At 38.0% G+C, this 18386-nt stretch overlaps 1 long non-coding RNA gene across 1 annotated transcript in view; it reads left to right on the top strand.

The window, feature by feature from the left end:
* LOC124155686 overlaps window positions 1-16013 on the top strand; it is a 171800-nt gene extending 155787 nt beyond the window's left edge. Inside the window, exon 3 of the long non-coding RNA XR_006864219.1 lies at window positions 15818-16013. This is a non-coding gene — a long non-coding RNA (uncharacterized LOC124155686). The remainder of the gene's footprint in view (window positions 1-15817) is intronic.
* The last annotated feature ends 2373 nt before the right edge of the window (window positions 16014-18386 follow it).

Raw genomic sequence — 18386 nt, 5'->3', positions numbered from 1 at the left:
CGGTGGTTGACAACACATTTAGAGGCCGACTTGAGGATCCTCTTTTGTAATATTCGTGTACCCAACAATTGCATTTATTCATGACATTGGCTTCTTCTTTTTTGTGAGAATGTTTAAAATAAAAAGATAGGTAAAATAAGAATCATTTTAATTGATTTCGCGGGTAAATAAAATACCACAGAAGGACCCGGTGGATATGCCTCGTCATAATGCATAAAAATTTCGCTAGGAATAGGAATGATTGAGGGAAAAGTTGAAGAATAGGTCCCCTGAGAAAGACCCAGCGATTAGTACTTAGGAGAGATAAATAAGGTCACAAGAAAAATCAGAATCAAGGAACTGAATGAACTGAGTAGGCAAAGGAAGAAATTGAGGGCTGGAGTATACCAGCATTAGGTTTTTATAACAACGTATGTACATATAAATGAAATGTAGATCGTGAATAGATAAAGCAGAAATGAACTCTGTGATTCACTTGTGTAAATATGCTTGGAATATCGCATAAATATATCCAAAACACCCAAGGCCGTGCATAAAAACGCCACCGACACTTCACTAAAGGGTTCTTCAGCCGTTAGGCTCGGATATGTCGAACCCCGAAGATAAGGATAATCCTCTCCCTCCTCAACCCATCCCTCTGGGATGCATCCTCACCAAGTTCCCTGTAGCCCAACATCAGCACCAAAGCTGCATTATTGACGTAAGTTTGGCGTAATTCCCAGTTTGCTCACGCGCTGCAGATGACAATGCTGGCGCTTTCGAAAACAGTCTGTCAGTTGCCCTAGTCATTGTTCAAGCCCTATAGTTCTATATACAATCATTATCGCTGGTGTATGTCATGACATTGACAACTAGGGGCGCAGCTAGGAATTAAGGCTAGGGGGGCTTTTAGGCGCAACTAGACTGAGATGTGTGGTATACCCACCAGGATAAGCGGGAGGTGCGGTGGCCCTCCCCTAGAAATTTTTTAAGATAAATGGTTCAAAATGGTGAGTTTTTTTGCTTTCTGAGGGATATTTTATCAATCCTTACACTGCTCTATAAGGACATTAATCAAACTAAGTAAAATGGATGAAACTTAAAAAGTTTCTCTCAGCTCTGGGGAGGGAGTTTATCCCCCAAAACCCCCCTCGCTGCGCCAATGCTGACAACTGCATGCACCACACTGTATTGTAATCCTAAGTTTTGGTCGTATTCGCAGCACATTATTGGATTCTTATTTCATCTCACCATAGAACATGAGAAAATAGAGTTTATTTCTCGTTGCAACATGTAAGGCCTCAGTTGCACGGACTACAGGTGATGCTTTCTTCAATCAGTACCTCTATCAAAAGATGAGTAGGTCTTGTGGGGGTAGATAGACACCACATAATTTCCAATTATGATACTTTGAGAGTGCCTGTATGAACTTTGATTGAGACTTCTGTAGTGTTCTGAACTTTACTTTCGATTTTTACGTATACGCAAATTTGACTTGCGTATATAAGGAAGCATATATCTTCGTATTTGCTGGCGTTTGAAGGTATGGTGTCTGGGCCACGCAACCCTGGGCCGTCGTCGTCTAACAACCATTCGTCCAGAACTTTTCGCTCCATTTAGCGCGGAAAGGGACGCGGATCGTAACGGGCTTGTTATAAGCTAACTACCAATGGAGCAAACGTCTCCGCCATCCGGTCGAAACCGGCCTACACGCGGGTTGGTTGAATACGCTGGAAGGTGCATGTTTATCACATTCAGCTGCGAATTACACGCTAGGGAGTTATGATGAAAAGTAGTCTCTGAGTCAGAGATGGCTCGACGCTAAGCCTATAAGCTCTAAGGTGCTGTGTGTGGGACGTTATAAGGTGCATCAAATATGACTTGTTGAGCTCTTTCTCAAGTAAAACTTTATCATATATTGTAAAAATATATTATTATTCTTTTCTTACCTAATTTAATAAATTTATGGTGTCTTTAATCTCGGTTTTCGTTCGTATAAAATTGAGTTTCGTGGCCTCATTTTTGAACAGTTAATTTTTTCCGCGAAGGTTCAATACAAATGTAAAACATTATAAAGTTAACGTATTGATGGAATCAATGAAAAAATAGTGAAGCAAAAGCGTCAGATGAAATTATGATTAATGGCCTAAAATGAGTGTTAATATTGCATTTTTCCCAGTAGTATTAAAAAATATTTTCTTAAAGTTCCTTCATTAATACAATTAATTAACCCCAAATTACTGAAACAAATAAAATTTTAATGCAACAAAAAAGTATTAAGATAACTGAAAATGCTTTTTGCATTCCCACTTATACATATGTGTAATATTTGATATTTATGTTTGTTGAAACAAATTTAATGAAAGATTAATTGGCAAACATGAAAATTTGTGAGAATTTAACTTTTGTCCAAAATAGAAACCTACCGGTTATTTAATAAATATTTCAGCCTTGGTACCACAATCATAAAATCATACTCATAATAAACACAAGCAACTATGTCCCAGTTCAGCTCAGAAACACTTCTGTGAGGATTCATTTGCGAATCTCTCACCCACGATTTAAGGGAATGACTCTTAAGAAGTTTGAGATAACCTGATTTCCAATCCGGTTGCTTATTAAGAGCTATCAAGAATATTATATGAAGACATGAATGTGTATTTTTACTTGCATAATCATAAGTCTAACCGGTAACACAGAAGTTATTACGGCTGCCGTAAAATCATTATTTTCTCAAAGGTTTGAGAAGGAGGCATTTGAAGAGCTAAATTAAAATATATTTATGGGTTCTACTTGAATGAAACCATAGCACCGAGTTGTACCGTGTGATACAAGTTCTAATGAGCTTTTTAATGAGAAGAAGAGCTGTAATTAGTATAGGAAATAATTAAGTTGATATAGGCTTGGAACTTAAGGACCACTTATGTTAGTGAACATTCATGCACAGAGGAGTCTTAGATTAAATGACTCGTGGCGGTAAAAATAGCTGAATGCGGAAATTGGAGTCTGGTTCCAGCGGCATTTAAGTGCTTTTCAGAATTTTTTGGAAAGATTTATTTGACAAGAGATTCGTACATGGACATTTATAAGGGTATGGAAAAAATATGCCTTCATTGGTGAAACTCATGGCTTAGGGAGGAAACTTCTGGGAACTTTTTGACGGAAAATACTTCTCATCATCCACTGGGAAATAGCTTTTCTATGGCTAGATTAAATTTAAGAACGTTCATATATCAGTGAAAAGAGTTTTTTCAGGCTTAATCTAGTGAAATTCTGACGTGGTAGTAAATTAAAAGAGACAAAAGTTTCTAGAAATACTTTACTTTTACATCACTACAGGTTCAGTATATTGCTATTATCTCTCAATTACCTTAAAGAGATAAAAAAAATATGTGCTGAAACCGTCAGTGAAATAAAATGAAAAAAATTATGGAAAATAGGGAGTAACTTTTAATTTACGATTACGTCATAATATATAAAATTAGTTTGATAGAGGATGTAATGAGTATAAGCATAGAGTAAGTATATTTAACTTATACATACATACTTTATGGTATAAGACAGTGGTATCATGGTGCCGGAACGTCGCGTCGTTCCGGCACTGGTTAACAAAAGACACTGTACTCAAATGACACTTTTATCAATTTGGTGCCTAAATTTTTCTAATATTTACATTCGTAACCAAAATGAAAGAAATACAATGAAAATTAAATAATAACAAGTAATAAAAAATACACGCGCTTATAAAACAATTTAAGGAAAGTGCGTTCCGGCACTGCTAATTTTGCCATGACGTCACTGGTATTAGATATAAATGTATGTCTTAGAACAATAGTCCAAGGAATAATAGTGTAAAATGAAGTAAAAATTGAGTGTATAGCTCTAATTATTGATTTTTTTCTTTGTTGTGTACGTCGAATAAAATTTGCTAATATTTCCCCCAATTAGGGATGTGCGAAAAGCGCTTTTTGATCTCGAGTCGGGTATCGAGTCGAGTTGAAAACTAATCGCGAGTATCGAGTCGAGTGTGGTAATTTCTGGACCAGGCAATGCAACAATGCATGCACCAACATATTCTCATTTCTCCTACCACTTTGTTAGTTTTCTATTCTAAATAATTATCATGATGTAAAAAGGAAACGAAAATGAGGAATGTTGAGGATTTGTGTCAGAATTAGGAGATGACTGAAAATAAAAGTGTCCTAAACAGTTCCATGAGCACAATTGAAATGAATTAACCTCTAGTAATTTGTCAAAAATTTAATAAATATACTTATCCAAACTGATAGGAAGAGCCCTGAGTAAAGGAATTTCGACAATTGTTATAAAGATTAAATTCGTAAATGAATCGTAATATTTGATCCTTTCTAAATCTCATCATTTCAATCGTTTGTTCTATATGTTTAGGTTGCAGATTTTCACGTCTCCATTTTACAGTACTAATGCCTGCAGAAAATTGGGTCTCGCTACACACTTGTGTGGCTGGACAAGTACTTTCTAGCAAAAATAGGAAGAATTGAGTACCTTGGGAATTTTTATTTAAAATAATATATATCAACGATTTTTTGGCTCTTTGAATCTTCATGGAATTTAAGTGGACGAAGCAAACGAAATATAGAACATACCTATAGTTTTGTAGACGAGAAGAAAAATTATTAATTTTTCACTTCGTTTTTCAACCTTAGTGGCTCTTGTTTTGTAAGTGCAAGAGGGAAAATAAGCGCAGTAAAGGAATAAAAGAAGTTTAATATCGGAAATAACTATGAATCGAAAAGACTAAAAGATAGCACTACTTGTGATATCACACAAGGGAAATAACCGGCGTTGTCCGCTAAAACCTAAAAATTACATATTTTATCATAGAAATCTTAGCAAATTCTGTGTGTTTTCTCGGCGTCTGAGTAAAGAAAATAGGGAAGGGCATAAGAATATCACATGAGAAAGTATGAGCGATGCAGCGGTCCACTACAATTACTTCGAATACGCTGCCGAGTCGGAGGACAGCAGATGATGAAAAGGTATTCGGTGCCCGCGTCGTCGACTGCTATAGTGGTTGACTGCTATGCATATATAAAGCAAGCTGAAACTCCCAAGCCAAGGCATTGGAACGGCTTATCAATTTTAAAAACGATATTATTTCATGAGTTTCATGAAGGCACTTCCTATAGGCAGATTTCTGAACTTACTGACCTCGTCAGCGTTGTAACCAAAACTACTCGACTCGACGTTCGCAATGCTACTCGAAACACTCGAGTCGAGTGCCAACTACTCGACTCGGCTCGAATTTTCGAGTACTCGCATATCCCTACCCCCAATAGTTATATTAATAAGTTCTTCATTAAATGTTTAACTTGTGAAATTCATTTGTATTCCTCTGGTAGATAGATTTAGCCAGCGTATGATTTATTGAATCATCTGCCAAATGTCGGATCGGAGTGTCGAGTCGTGAAAGGTTAACTATTTATGGACGAATGAACTCGTTTCATGATGAAAAACTAGTGAAATGAAATAGCTTTTGCAGTTGAACGAGTTAGAAATGGGCCCCTTGATCCAAATGGGCAGCCAATCTCCCCGGGCCAAAAAACAACTCCCGAATACCGTTAATCTAAAAAAAATCAAGGAAAAATGATTCAGGGCGTCGTCAGTTGTATCACTCAGGACCTTATTCGATCCATTGCTGGCGATAACTGGTGGGCTTAACGTCAAAGGAAGTGATTTAGTAAAGATGAATAATGGGTAATATATTACCGTGGCACATACATATTACGGTGAGACTTAACTAACTCGATCTTTCACATTCGTATTGTTGGATTCTGTATTTTTATAAGGTTCAATGTAGCTTGGTTCGAAATAATATTAATTAAATAAACTAATGCCAAATGAAAATAAGCTGTAAATAATAGTTATTATTATAAGCTGTAGATTTTAAAATTTCACAAAAGTGTGAGTTTTATTGCTGAGTAATTGCTAAAAGTAAGTTAATGTCTATAAGATGCTTCAATTAAGATGTAATGCGTGAATGTTTTTTCTCGTTTGAGTATATTCTAACGTAAAAATTTTCGAATCAACAGAGCATTAACATTCACCTCTTATTAAGAAATGATGTTAGCCTTAGGAAATTCTTTTGACCGTAGTATATACAATATCCATCATAAATTTTATCGTATTGACTACCCACGAAATAATTAGCTCTTACTTTAATTAATAGCACAAATTAAGCATGCTTAGCACTAAAAATTTTGAGATGCAGGCTTTCATTCTACCACCTTAAGAATGAAAGCCTGCATCTCAACATTTATCTCATCTTTCTTAAAGAATGTTGAATTTTTATGTGTTTGAGCACCAGTCTCTAAGACGCCATTATATTCTTCTTCATTTTACAAAAAATAATAGTTGGTAGATATTTCAGATATTTTATTCTAAGTAATAAAATCTGGGTGGCCGTATATTTTATCGGAGTTAGGAAAGCAATATTGTGGTGGATAGAGTTTCGTTCACTTTTATTGCATGAAATATGCATTTTTGCTTCGAGTTTATACGTTAACCACGCCATGATTCACTTCTCACTGTAATTAAATGGCATTCAGAATTGGATTATTTGAGCTTTTCCGCGGTATATAAATATATCTGATGCTGCTGCTTAGCAGTGAAACATTATACTACTAGCTAAAATTAGGTGGAAAACTAAAAATAATCTAACTATATTGGAATTATCTTGGGCGGATAGAAAAAATTGAGGGAGATAGCGCTCTGGGAGTGATTCCTGAGTCTGGGCATAAATCCGTGTGTCGCCTCTTGTGAATACCTCTTGAATTGTGCTTACCTTGCAATATCCTAGATTTAAGAATTTCATACGAAATTGCGGGTTGCCTAAAGAAAGGAACTGAAGTCCCCCATTTTCTAGCAATGGCTAAGTACTTGATGTGTCTCCAATATCCCCTAGCACATCAACTAGGGATGGACGGATCCAGGATTTTATTCGGATCCGGATCGGATCCTTGATTTTCGGAGCCGGATCTTTCGGATCGGATATTTTTGGATTCAAATGCATTTCCAAATTCCTGACGCTGAGATTCCCCCGTTGATTGTTCAATGCTGTTGATGCTTTTTCGAGCTGCTGCCCCATAGAAGCAAAAATCGCTAAATTCTTTATGGAAATTCATACTGATTTGAATCGAAATTTTTAAAAATATTAGTTTAAGACATATAACTTAAATATTTTTAACAGTTAATTTTAACAACTAATAAAGCGCTGTAATGATTGTCTTTAAAATGTTGGTTTCATTCACCTTTTCCATGCTAAAATCTTAAATGTTACAGCTTGAACGACCATGGCTTGCCCCCCCCCCAGTTTTGATCCTGGGTACGCTCTTGGTTATGGCACTGATGACCACCACACATCTCTCCCACCTTCGTTTTCAATTTTGTTTCATTCATCAAAACACTGCTTTCATTGTAAACAGCTGTGTCAGAAAAAAATTTATTATTTATAGGAGAACCATCGTCTTTGGTAGATAGTGATTAAGTTCATAAAAAATCACATAGAGTGTTTTAAACCTTTAATTGCTGAGTTGCCACAACTTTGCTGTGATTCACTGTTTAATAGATTTGGCTCTATATTTCGAACTCTTTATATTTATGATTTCATATCATTGCAAAAAATATCAGTATATCCTGGAAAAGTACTTCAAAATATTTTTTTGCCATTTTTATTCTGAAATGAACGATTTCATGGTTGTTAAACTTTCGTTTACTCGGTACAGAAAGTTACTGCTGGATGAGAAAGTACTCGTCCGACGCAGTTCTCGATACCGATGACCTGTTGACGAGTTATTAACGAGTAGCAGAAAGGCACTGCAAGAAAAAGATCTGTTTTGCGAAGGGTTGTGAGAGAGACGGAAATAGTGGAGGAGGAAGTGAAGTGTGTTGGAAGAATTGTAGGAGGAGAATAAAGGTCGTTGAACGTCAGTTGACTGGTTTTAGCAGGAAATGGAGTACGTTCGTGTCATTTTCATGAATATTACAAATAATGCTGTATTTTGTGATAACTCAAATTGTAAATAATAAAGACTAGAGAACACCCTTAAGTCGTTCCACATTATTGAATGCATAAAAAAAGAAGCATTCATGCTAAATCAATCAATCTTGATCATGACCAATAATTATATACAGCCTTCTACTCCCTCCAACATATCTCTCTATAATTACTTATAATGCTTTACAAAACACTGTTGTAACACTGTGCATCATTGACATACAGTCACAAAAATATACTTTCCATGCCATAATTCTTGGTAATTTCATTTGAAAATCAAGATTTTTAAATGAAAGTATTTATTTGAAACAGAAGTTTTAAATGATCAGACAAATGCTGTCTGCTGATATAATATTTTTGTCGTTTCACCGGAAACTTATTAAATTTTCCTTATAGTTTATTGTAATGAAATAAAATGTAATTTAAGGTATTATTTTTTGCGTTCATTGCAAATGAATGCAGCAATTGAAATAAAAAAACGTTGTTTACGTGAAAATGGCACTACGTCCGGTTGCTGAAAGTAGTAATTACTTAAAATATAAGGATTGAATTGTCCAAAATATCTGTACCACAGTTTAAGTTTTTAGCCTCATTAGTAACCCTATATGATCTAAAAACTTTTAATTCCATAATGTATGCGAAAACAGAGAATCCACCATCTTAAGGGTCGATTGCAATGAGCGAGTGTACAGGGGACAATTCGGCATTTAGATGCTATCGAGTCGACTTGTGGAATGGCGAAGATGGTTCACAACAATTTTCCACTCGAACAGTAACCAATTAGCAAAAAAAATAACCGCAGAAATAATCATTGCACTAATTTACAAACGGGATTTCCCAGCACAAATCATCCATAAAAAATTGAATTACACTGTGTCCTTATAGAAGATAATTCAAAGAAATGACTGACGTACCTAAAAATAAATTAACTGAAATAAAAGACCAGACATTGAAAATCTAAGTAAAAGTTAATTTCATTTCATAAATCCAAAAATATGGTAACTATGATATGGTTCTAGCTTACTTACAATTTTGTGCAAATATGGTGGGCCAAAATTCTCTTCCTTTTTATCTACGTAGAAATGAAACACTTTCCTATTTTACATTTTATTATTGTAGAAAACATTGTAACAATCTTTTTTGCCTTAATCTAATAATTTATTGTCACCATCAGTATTCATAGCCCAGAAAAAGATACAAGAAATATATCGAAATGTTGGCGAACAATTTTGCATATCATTCTCAGACCTATGCTCCAAGACGTTATTCATCATTCACCGTAATTAAGTTTAAATAGCAAAACAATTATTTTCATCGACATAAAAAAATATCTGACTAAAAAGTTTAAGTTTAAAAAAAAATATTAAATCGAGAAATCAAGATAAATTACGGCTATTTGAGTGTGGGTGATGCTTCCTCGCAAGGAGAAAGGAAATAAAAGGGAAGAGGTGCTGTAAAATTTTACACTTTCCCGGCGAACAGAATATTTAAACTTTTCTCGGGAGTTCGCGCGGATAATATTTTCTAAGAGCGCCGACGTTTCGAGTTCCGACTCGTTACCCATTCTCACGGCTACTGAATGAATATTTGCAGAGGCCGTTGAAACTCAGAATCAGGGGCGGGATTGGTCGAGTCCCGATTTTTGTCGGGGAGGACCGTGGATCAGCGTAGACTTAGTTCTGGCAATCATAATTCTTTTAAGAGTTCTATTCCAAGAGCTGCAGATCCGGTATCGATTCCGTTTTAATTTTTTATGCTCCAAAATTTCCCATGGACACAGAGATGAGGAACTACCGGAAGATAATGTTCTCTTGAATATTCAACCTGAACGGAAAGAACGCTAGGACAATTTTCTGTACCTATGACTAATTTGATAAATAATTTTTCGTTTTTTTTGCCCTCTAGTCTTTCAATCAGTCTCTTCATCGGATCCTTGTATCCAATTATGTGACCGTTAATTTGTTTTATCTTCTGCTTTGAGACTTTTCAGTCACTTTTCTTTGGAATCCTAGAATCCAGTGTCTCTGTTGACATTTTTATTTTACAGTCTTATGGATTGAAAGGGAGTAGTCCGTACAGTGAATTGAAGAGGGCAGCGCTGGAAGGAAAGGGAGGCTCCCAAATCACTTCTTTAGTACTCCATGGAAACCTACCTTAATCGGTAGAATACTATAAGAAAGGAACTGAAGTCCCCCATTTGCTAGCAATGGCTAAGTGTCTCCAATATCCCCAAGCACATCAACTAGGGATGGACGGATCCAGGATTTTATTCGGATCCGGACTCGGATCGGATCCTTGATTTTCGGAGCCGGATCTTTCGGATCGGATATTTTCGGATCCAAATGCATTTTCAAATTCCTGACGATAAATTCCCCCGATGATTGTTCAATCTCTTGGGAAGGGTCGCACTATGTGCCAGTCGTATTTTGCTATTTTTATTTTCCACGGCTGAAATTCTCCTACGTAACGTCTGCGAGAGCTTTCAAACAAAACGGTTCATGAGTAGTATAGAGTGATAGTAGTGATAGTATAGAGTGTTATGTAGGAGGTTAAAGAAGGCTGTAATATCACTATATAAAAACTCTGTAATATATATAATAATATCTCTATAGCCTCTTTAGTTAAACGATCGCAAAATTGATTTGATTGCCATAAAACTCTACTGCTTCCCCTCGCAGAGTCCCTCCATAATCTTTCCCTCCCCATCCCTCGCGACCATTTCGTATCCTCCCCTCGTGCGACACCGCTACTTTTGCGGGCCAACAAGAGATCTTCCGAAAAAAATCCGATTTTTTCCGCCACCGTTGGATACGAGACGGCTCCATTCGAAGCGGTCAGTATTTTTAGGATCGGAAGAAGAATGAGGTAACAGTTGCGTTCGCAAGAACAGCAGGCGTTCCCGTTCACGGAGTAAACGTTCCAACAGTTTCGTGTCACGTATCGAATCGCTTTGATTTTTTTTATCCTCCAAATTTTTCCATGGACACAAAGATGAGGAACTACCGGAAGGTAATGTTCTCTTGAATATTCAACTCGAACGGAAAGAACGCTTGTACAATTTACTGTATCTATGACTAATTTGATGACTAATTTTTCTTTTTTCTTGCCCTCTAGTCTTTCGATTAGTGTCTTCAGCGGATCATATTATCCCGTGACGTGACCGTTAATTTGTTTCATCTTCTGCTTGGAGTCTTTTCTTTTCACTCACTCTTCTTTGGAATTCCTCATTACTTTCGTGGGAAACCGCTTTATATTTGTCGTTCATATCTAGCGCCAAATTTGAATGTCTTCACCCTGAATTTCCTACTCTTTTATTTTCGCTTCCTTGGCACAATATTTGCTCCAGTTGTACCTTCTGATATATCTATCGTTTGATTCTACACTTTCCGGTAGCGTGAAGATTTCTAGTGAAGTAGTCTGCTCTCTCTGCCTCGGCCACTCCACTGACGATTTCTTGCTTCATTTATTACTATTTATTTGGCATCTATGGTAGTAGAACTCAATCAACTCCTCATGTTTTCGTATATCTCGCTAAAAGTTGACTTCCGTCTCTTTTCTAGTGGTAGTGTCTTACATTTCTCTTATTGATTTTCAGCGCATCAATTACCCTTCTCATATGCAATTATGGCCGTATTCCAGAAATTGACTGAATAGTGAGTCCTGACTCAGCCTCGGAAGTTAAGTAATCTGACACAAGTTGAGTTTGAATTATAGTTCTATTTTAAATACTAAGCTGGGTTCAACTCACAAGTGAGTTATAGTGACTGTGGTACAATTTACAAAATGATAAATTCATCTAAACTGCTTTCACTCATGGCATTCTGCTCATAAAATAACTTTATTAGAGTACAATGTACCACCTGGAAGTATTTTTACGAGAGGTATTTCATTTCAAAAATATGAGGCACGATGGTAGAAATTTTGGAATTTGGAGAATTAAATCAATTTAGGATTCGAGTGAGGAATCACAATACTAGCGAGGCAACCGTGTACTTAACGTCTGGATCAATACTTGAGTTACGTTCTAGAACACGGCTTTAAGTCTTCTGATAATCCATCTATCTTGGCTGCGATTGCTTTATGATAAACAAATCACGCATATTAAATTATTCTTCTGCTTAAGGTAACCGTTATCAAACCGTATTTAAGTACTTAATTTTTGAAAAAAGCCAAGCTTGTCCAGCAATTTTAACATCGTGGAAATTAGACTAAATTTTTATTTAGCGAACTCGAGCGTGAGCTTGTGAGGTGCGTGATGGCGCATTTCAAACGTCCATGGCTTAATCTAAGGTGAGCTCTACCCTAACCTGTTTAATTCAAGCCTTGGGTTGAACCACAGAAGAGTGAGGCAAGCGTGAGCCTGGCCTCATTAATGTCTGAGAAACTTGAGTGGGTCTGTATTCTGGTGTCTGAATCCTACGATAAATTTTTTGCCTTGGCGAGTCGGTGGTAAAAATCTTCCAACGAACATGTCTAGGCACAGGAAGCGGCTAATAGAGATAGCAGACCTAAGGGAGAAGGGTGTAGGCCCGGCAGGGAGGTTTCAGAATGCGAGGAGAGTGTGGGAACGCGGGTTAGGCCTGAGAGAATGCCAACAGCACCCGCCGCCACCACCACCACACCCGAATGCAATAAATGCCGTGCACGATCTTCGGCCTTTCACTCGCGCACGTCCTCGCGGCAGACAGTGGTGTGGTCGGCGAGGGTGAGAGTGATATTGCGTGATAGCGCGGCTCGGGCCAAAATGAAGCGAGGGAGACAATGGCAGGGAAAGGGAACGTCTCGTGAGGGCGCCACTGAAAAGCCATACGGTGGGGGATAGCAAAGGCGGTGTGAGAGAGCAAATTCCGTACGGTCTAAGTTCCTCATTCTTCTTTGACTTTTCGTTCGATGAATTTTCTTGCTACCGCTACTCTCAGATTTAGACACATTCTATCATGAGCAAGCGTATATAAAGGCCGTTTTACAGGGGGCAAGGAATTGCGCAGGTTAGAACTGCGTTAATTTCTAAAATGGCGCGGAATTGCGCGAATGCATGAACGAAATTAGAATAGGGGCTATTTTGCCATCTCACGTCCACGCATCCTCGCATGTGCTCTAACAATTCACCGCTTTAGACGACGCAATTTTGACAGCGCCTTCGAACACACGCGAGATTGTGCGAGTACGTGCTCCGTGTAAAACGGCCTTAAGAGGGAGCCTAAGAGATTCATCGTCCAAATTCTCCCCTTAATCCCCCAAAATGAGGCAAATTTAAACTATAACTGATAACTTCAGGCTTAACTATGTGAAACGTTCCCCAATGGAAAATAAAAGAATAAAATTTCCAATGGTTTCCGGCTCAACTTTGTGGAAGTTGAAGTTTGCAAATGAATACGACTTCGTTTTTTTCCTCGGATTTATTTTTTTGGTGCAACATATTTCAACCTCGAGAATTCATTTTCAAGTACAAAGCGTTTTTGACATGTCTTGTAAATGTATACCAATAAGGACCTTAAGAAGGCAGGAGGGGGGAAAGCTGGTTTATATTTACAAAGACATGCCAAAACATTTTTGTACTTGAAATGACCTCTTGAGGTCGAAAAATGTTGTACCAAATAAATAAATCCTCTGAAGAAAACGAAGTCGTTTTTTCATTTGTGAATAAAACTTTGTTTGACACAGATTAGCTTCTAGGCTGTCCTCCGCGTCGGTTCATCCTCAAACGGCAGTTTCAAACCTGAAGACACCTGCTGCAGACGCCGGCGAAACTGTCGTACAAAGATGAATCGATGCGGAGCCAAGCTGCGCCCACTGAAACACATCAACAGTAAAACTTTGTTTGGTTAACTATACGTATATTTAAATAGATTCAAAACTGGTCTCGTAGGAGCGTAAATTTAATAAATTTCGAGTAGGAAGACCAGTTACTTTCCTTAGTCCTTGTCGCCGAGCGAGAATACATGTAGTGGGCGATCGAGGGTATTACCCAGGATTTGAACCCAGAACCCTTCCATCAGAAGCAAAATGTGCTGCCCAAGAGACTACCAATCTCCCTAAAAATTTATCAGCCATGGAAAATCCTGATAAATAAACAATCCTGCTCAGGAATACGATATGGATCTGGTGGAAGGTCCAAGTAGTATTCCTGATTGTAATTTGCCGAGAAGAAAACTTAATCATGTTACCTGAAGAACCATTGCCCGATGGTAATCTCTCACCTACGTACACTGCAAAGTAAGCTTCATTCTTTTTCATTACAACTTCTGAGATACATCCTTGTGTAGGCTTTCGCGGTGTGGTGAGCATAGGCGGATCTAGGGGGGGCACGGGGGCACACCCTCAAAAAAATTATTTACGTTTTGTATTACGAGGTATCCTTGTGCCCCCCCCCCCCTCCAGAACGACATCCCGGATGCGGCCTTGCTTGTGTGTACGGTATTGCAGCAGGCTTCATTGACCTGAAGAAGCTCGCTGCAATGCTGGCGAAACTGTCGTCTGCAGAGGTGAATCTACGCGGTAGTAACCCCGAAAACCAGTCTGCTGAATTTTTAGATTCATGATCAGTGACTTAAAGAAGGTAATGAATTAGAAACAGTCAACCATCATAAAAAATCAACGACCTTCAGGGTTCGTTTATTTGAGTTTCCATTTTCCGTCCTTGAAAATAATGTAAAAATTGTGAGAACAATGGAGAAACGGATCGGTATGGACGAAGTTTGATAGGCCCTGAAATATATGCAGAATTCGGCCGAGAATTCGGAGAGATTGCCGCTTTCAATCTTGGAATGGGTGTTACGCCAGAAAATAATATCTACCGTCTTCTCCTGTTTTCGTGCCAGGCTGAAAATGTTGCCTGTTAATCAACGGTCATGTGCAATGCTTGCGAGAGGTATCAATTTTCTCCAAACTCAAAAAATACGTGATAATCGAAGAATTATTTTTAAATTGTCAGGGAAAAATACCTATATTTCATGAATAATTTTTAAATATCTCTTTATAAGGCAATACACTCGATTACAGATACTTGCCAAAGAAGAATCAACTACAATATTATAAACTCTAGATAACTATTGAATTATTTTTTTTATTTTCACACCGTCAGACTTTCCATGAACAGTTGTATTTCTCATGTTTAACCTTTCGCCAGTAGCAATGGATTTGACAAGCACAACACGAGTTCACGAGTTTCTCCGCGCCATTAGGCGGCATAGCCTTATAGTGGGTTTTCAGTTTTGACGCACTCGATGCAGGATCATTGGCAGATTATTCAGCAAAATAATGGCGCAATATAGCAAAATAAAGGCATTATTACATAAATAAGACAGCAAAATAAAAAGCTCTGATCTTATAGAAATCACATGCTAAAATACATTCATATAATAATAGCCTAAAGAGCAGGTTAAATCGCGCCTTGCTGAACCGATCCGGGGCCGTATGACGGCATGTAAAGGCCCTGTACACAGCAAGAAAGTTATCATGTACGATTACACTAATAATGGTGCTATAAACTTTAAAGGTGGATTACTGAGTCAAGCTAACGACAAGAGTTAACGATGATTTTTCACATCTGCCCCTGAACTCAGCAATCCCAATATTGCTCCAGACTAGAGGTTAATCATTAAGTAGGTATGAATCTGTCATAAATGAAGGTAAAATTAGAACTCTTGACTTGAAATAGTTTTATTTCGCTTGTTTTTCTTAAATGATGATGAATTGCTTTTGTATCCCGCGTATTTTCCATTTCGGTCGCGCCATTACTAAATATTCTTTGCGCCAAAGCGTATGAGTTCACTGTAAGTCAATGTTCCCATTATTTTTCAGACTCCGTCCATCTGACACGGATGAAGCAGGAACGGAGGACTTGGCGAGAGTGATGAATTGGCACTGGGCCCCGGAAGGCCTCCTCTGGATCACGAGAACCATCCCGACCTCTTCTGGCGTCTTCTCCCGGGCGGAGTCTCGCCGTGCATGGGATTCGTCATGTCCTCAGGATGTGTGGCGAAACATGACGAAGACAGACAAGGTAAGAACAATGGTGGAGTGATCCCATAACTCATCTATATCTATATCTAGATACTAACCCGCAAGCCGCCTAAAATGCGTATGGCAGGGGGTGTTAGGGTCATTTCTTGGTATTGTTACTAACTCATTTAGTGAATCTTCGTTAAAACTTTCGCGGGTGCTCGTCATTTTGAATAAGCACTTTTGAGCTATGTCGCCGCGTCAATTCTTGGGTGGCCCCAACGTTTCCCGACCGATGCTGGTCGCTTCCTCAAGGGATTCCCTTGGAGTATACCTTGAGAAAGCGACCAGTATCGTCGGGAAACGTTGGGGCCAGCCAAGAATTAACGCGGCGACATAGCCCAAAAGTCTTTATTCAACATCATGTAGTGAAGTTCATGGGGGTATGGCTAAATTGCTGAAAATCTAGCCAGAAAAAATTGAATCCAGGAAATCTTCTTGAATTATCTGTGGAAATACAGCCCGTTGCTATATGATACCGTTAAGCGCTTCAAGGGTCAAAAAATGATTTTGAAAGATATTCGTGCAAGCGCTTATTATCGTAAAAAATGGAATGTTTCAGGAATTTCCCCAAAATAATTTGTACTAAGGGATATTTTTGTACCGATATCCAATATAATTCAAAGTAAGTAACCTCGGTCTATTACTAGATGTTTCATACCTCGAAATTTAGTCCAATTTACACAAATATGTGGAAGAATGTTAATAGATAATAGGCTTCAAAGTTGATCAATTACCGTATTTCTAGAGCTGAAGTGGCCAAGCCGTTGCCTGCGAGCCAACCGACTCGAATTGATTTCGTCCCAGTTCCGAGAATCATCTCAATTTCACCAAAAAAAATCATGTCTGCATTGAAGCTTATTATACAAAATGTTTATTTTATAATCTGCAAATCATTGAAAACCAAGGTATTAAAATACATTATTTGCTTAATCATTAATTCATAAATTAACTGTCTAAAGTTTATATGTGGCCCGCGAAGTTATGATGCAAGTTACGTAGACATGGGTGGTTTTAGGGGCTTAAGTTCCCACCTCCCCTAAAATTTTGTTTGGCCCCTTTCGGCGACTGACAGCGATACATCTGCTGAGGAGGCTACGAGCCCAAAGAAGGTCATCCAACCTCTGATACTCCGTTTTACTATAAAGTCACATCTCCTATTGTTTGCCACCAATTCCTTTCGAAGAGGTATTCATTATTCTTGCCCTAAAGTTGAAAAGTTTAGAAAAACAGGCGGATTTAAAAAAAACACCAATAAAAATGAACTATTTGCGCTTTATTGTTTTAAAAAATCAACTCTAGAAATTTTATGTGCGGCCCATTAAGTTATGATGCCACGTACTGAGCCATTGAGGGCTTAGGGTGCTTTTATGGAGATTAAGCCACAATAAATGCATCTCTTTCTGCCAAAACAAAAGACGATTACAACTTTTAGCATTGGTTTTTTATATTTGCTATTGTCTTTTTTAGGCTTTTAATCTGAGGCTAGTATTTCTATGCATCTAAAAGTTTCAAACTCTGCGCTCATCAAGAATTCACGACAAGTGCGTGAAAAAATCGAAATTTATATTATTCGGATAAATGAAAAAAAATATGGACATACACAAAGTTTCTCCATGCATCATTTCAATATGTTCCACAACATCTCGCCGAAAACCGTTGAATAAATTTATATTATGCAATGAAATTTATGTTTTTTTTATACGTGCAAATCAACCAAAAATTACCATTATAGACAACCCATATACCACCCAAGCACTCCTCGTGAAGTTAATTTCTAGCTACATGCCTGTGTGATGCATTTCCAAAATGTTTCTAAAGAACATTTAGGCTGACCACCAGTGGTGTCATGGTGCCAGACCTCCGTTCCGGCACCGATTAACAAAAGACATAACTGTCAAATAGCATTTTTATTAATTTTTTTTCCTCACAATTTCTAATATACACATTCGTAACCAACACAAAATTTTTTGCAATAAAATGTTAATAATTAATTGTAATAAAAACACACAAAGTAATATCTCACTACAAAAAATGTTGAGGAGACTGCGTTCCGGCACTAATAATTTTGTCGTGACGTCACCGCTGGCCACCCCTGTTCTTGGGTGTACACGGTACACTGTACAGGGATGCCAACTTGCAAAAAAATATTGGGGGGGGGCAAACAGGGGATCTTCACAGCGGGGAAAATCGACAAGCCTGACACATTTGTTCCTCACACCCATAACGAATTTTTGAGGGGGCTCGGGCCCCCTCAGGCCCCATGGAGTCGGCGCCCCTGTGGGTGTAATACATCCTCCGCCTCACTTGCGTTAAATCAGTGCGTTTGAATGTGGGCGTGTGTTTGGTCAGGAGGAAGAGATGTAAG

Source organism: Ischnura elegans, chromosome 3, assembly GCF_921293095.1.
Source record: "Ischnura elegans chromosome 3, ioIscEleg1.1, whole genome shotgun sequence".
NCBI lineage: Eukaryota > Metazoa > Arthropoda > Insecta > Odonata > Coenagrionidae > Ischnura > Ischnura elegans.
Note: the sequence above shows the minus strand (reverse complement) of the source record. Positions and strands in the feature narration are given on the sequence as shown.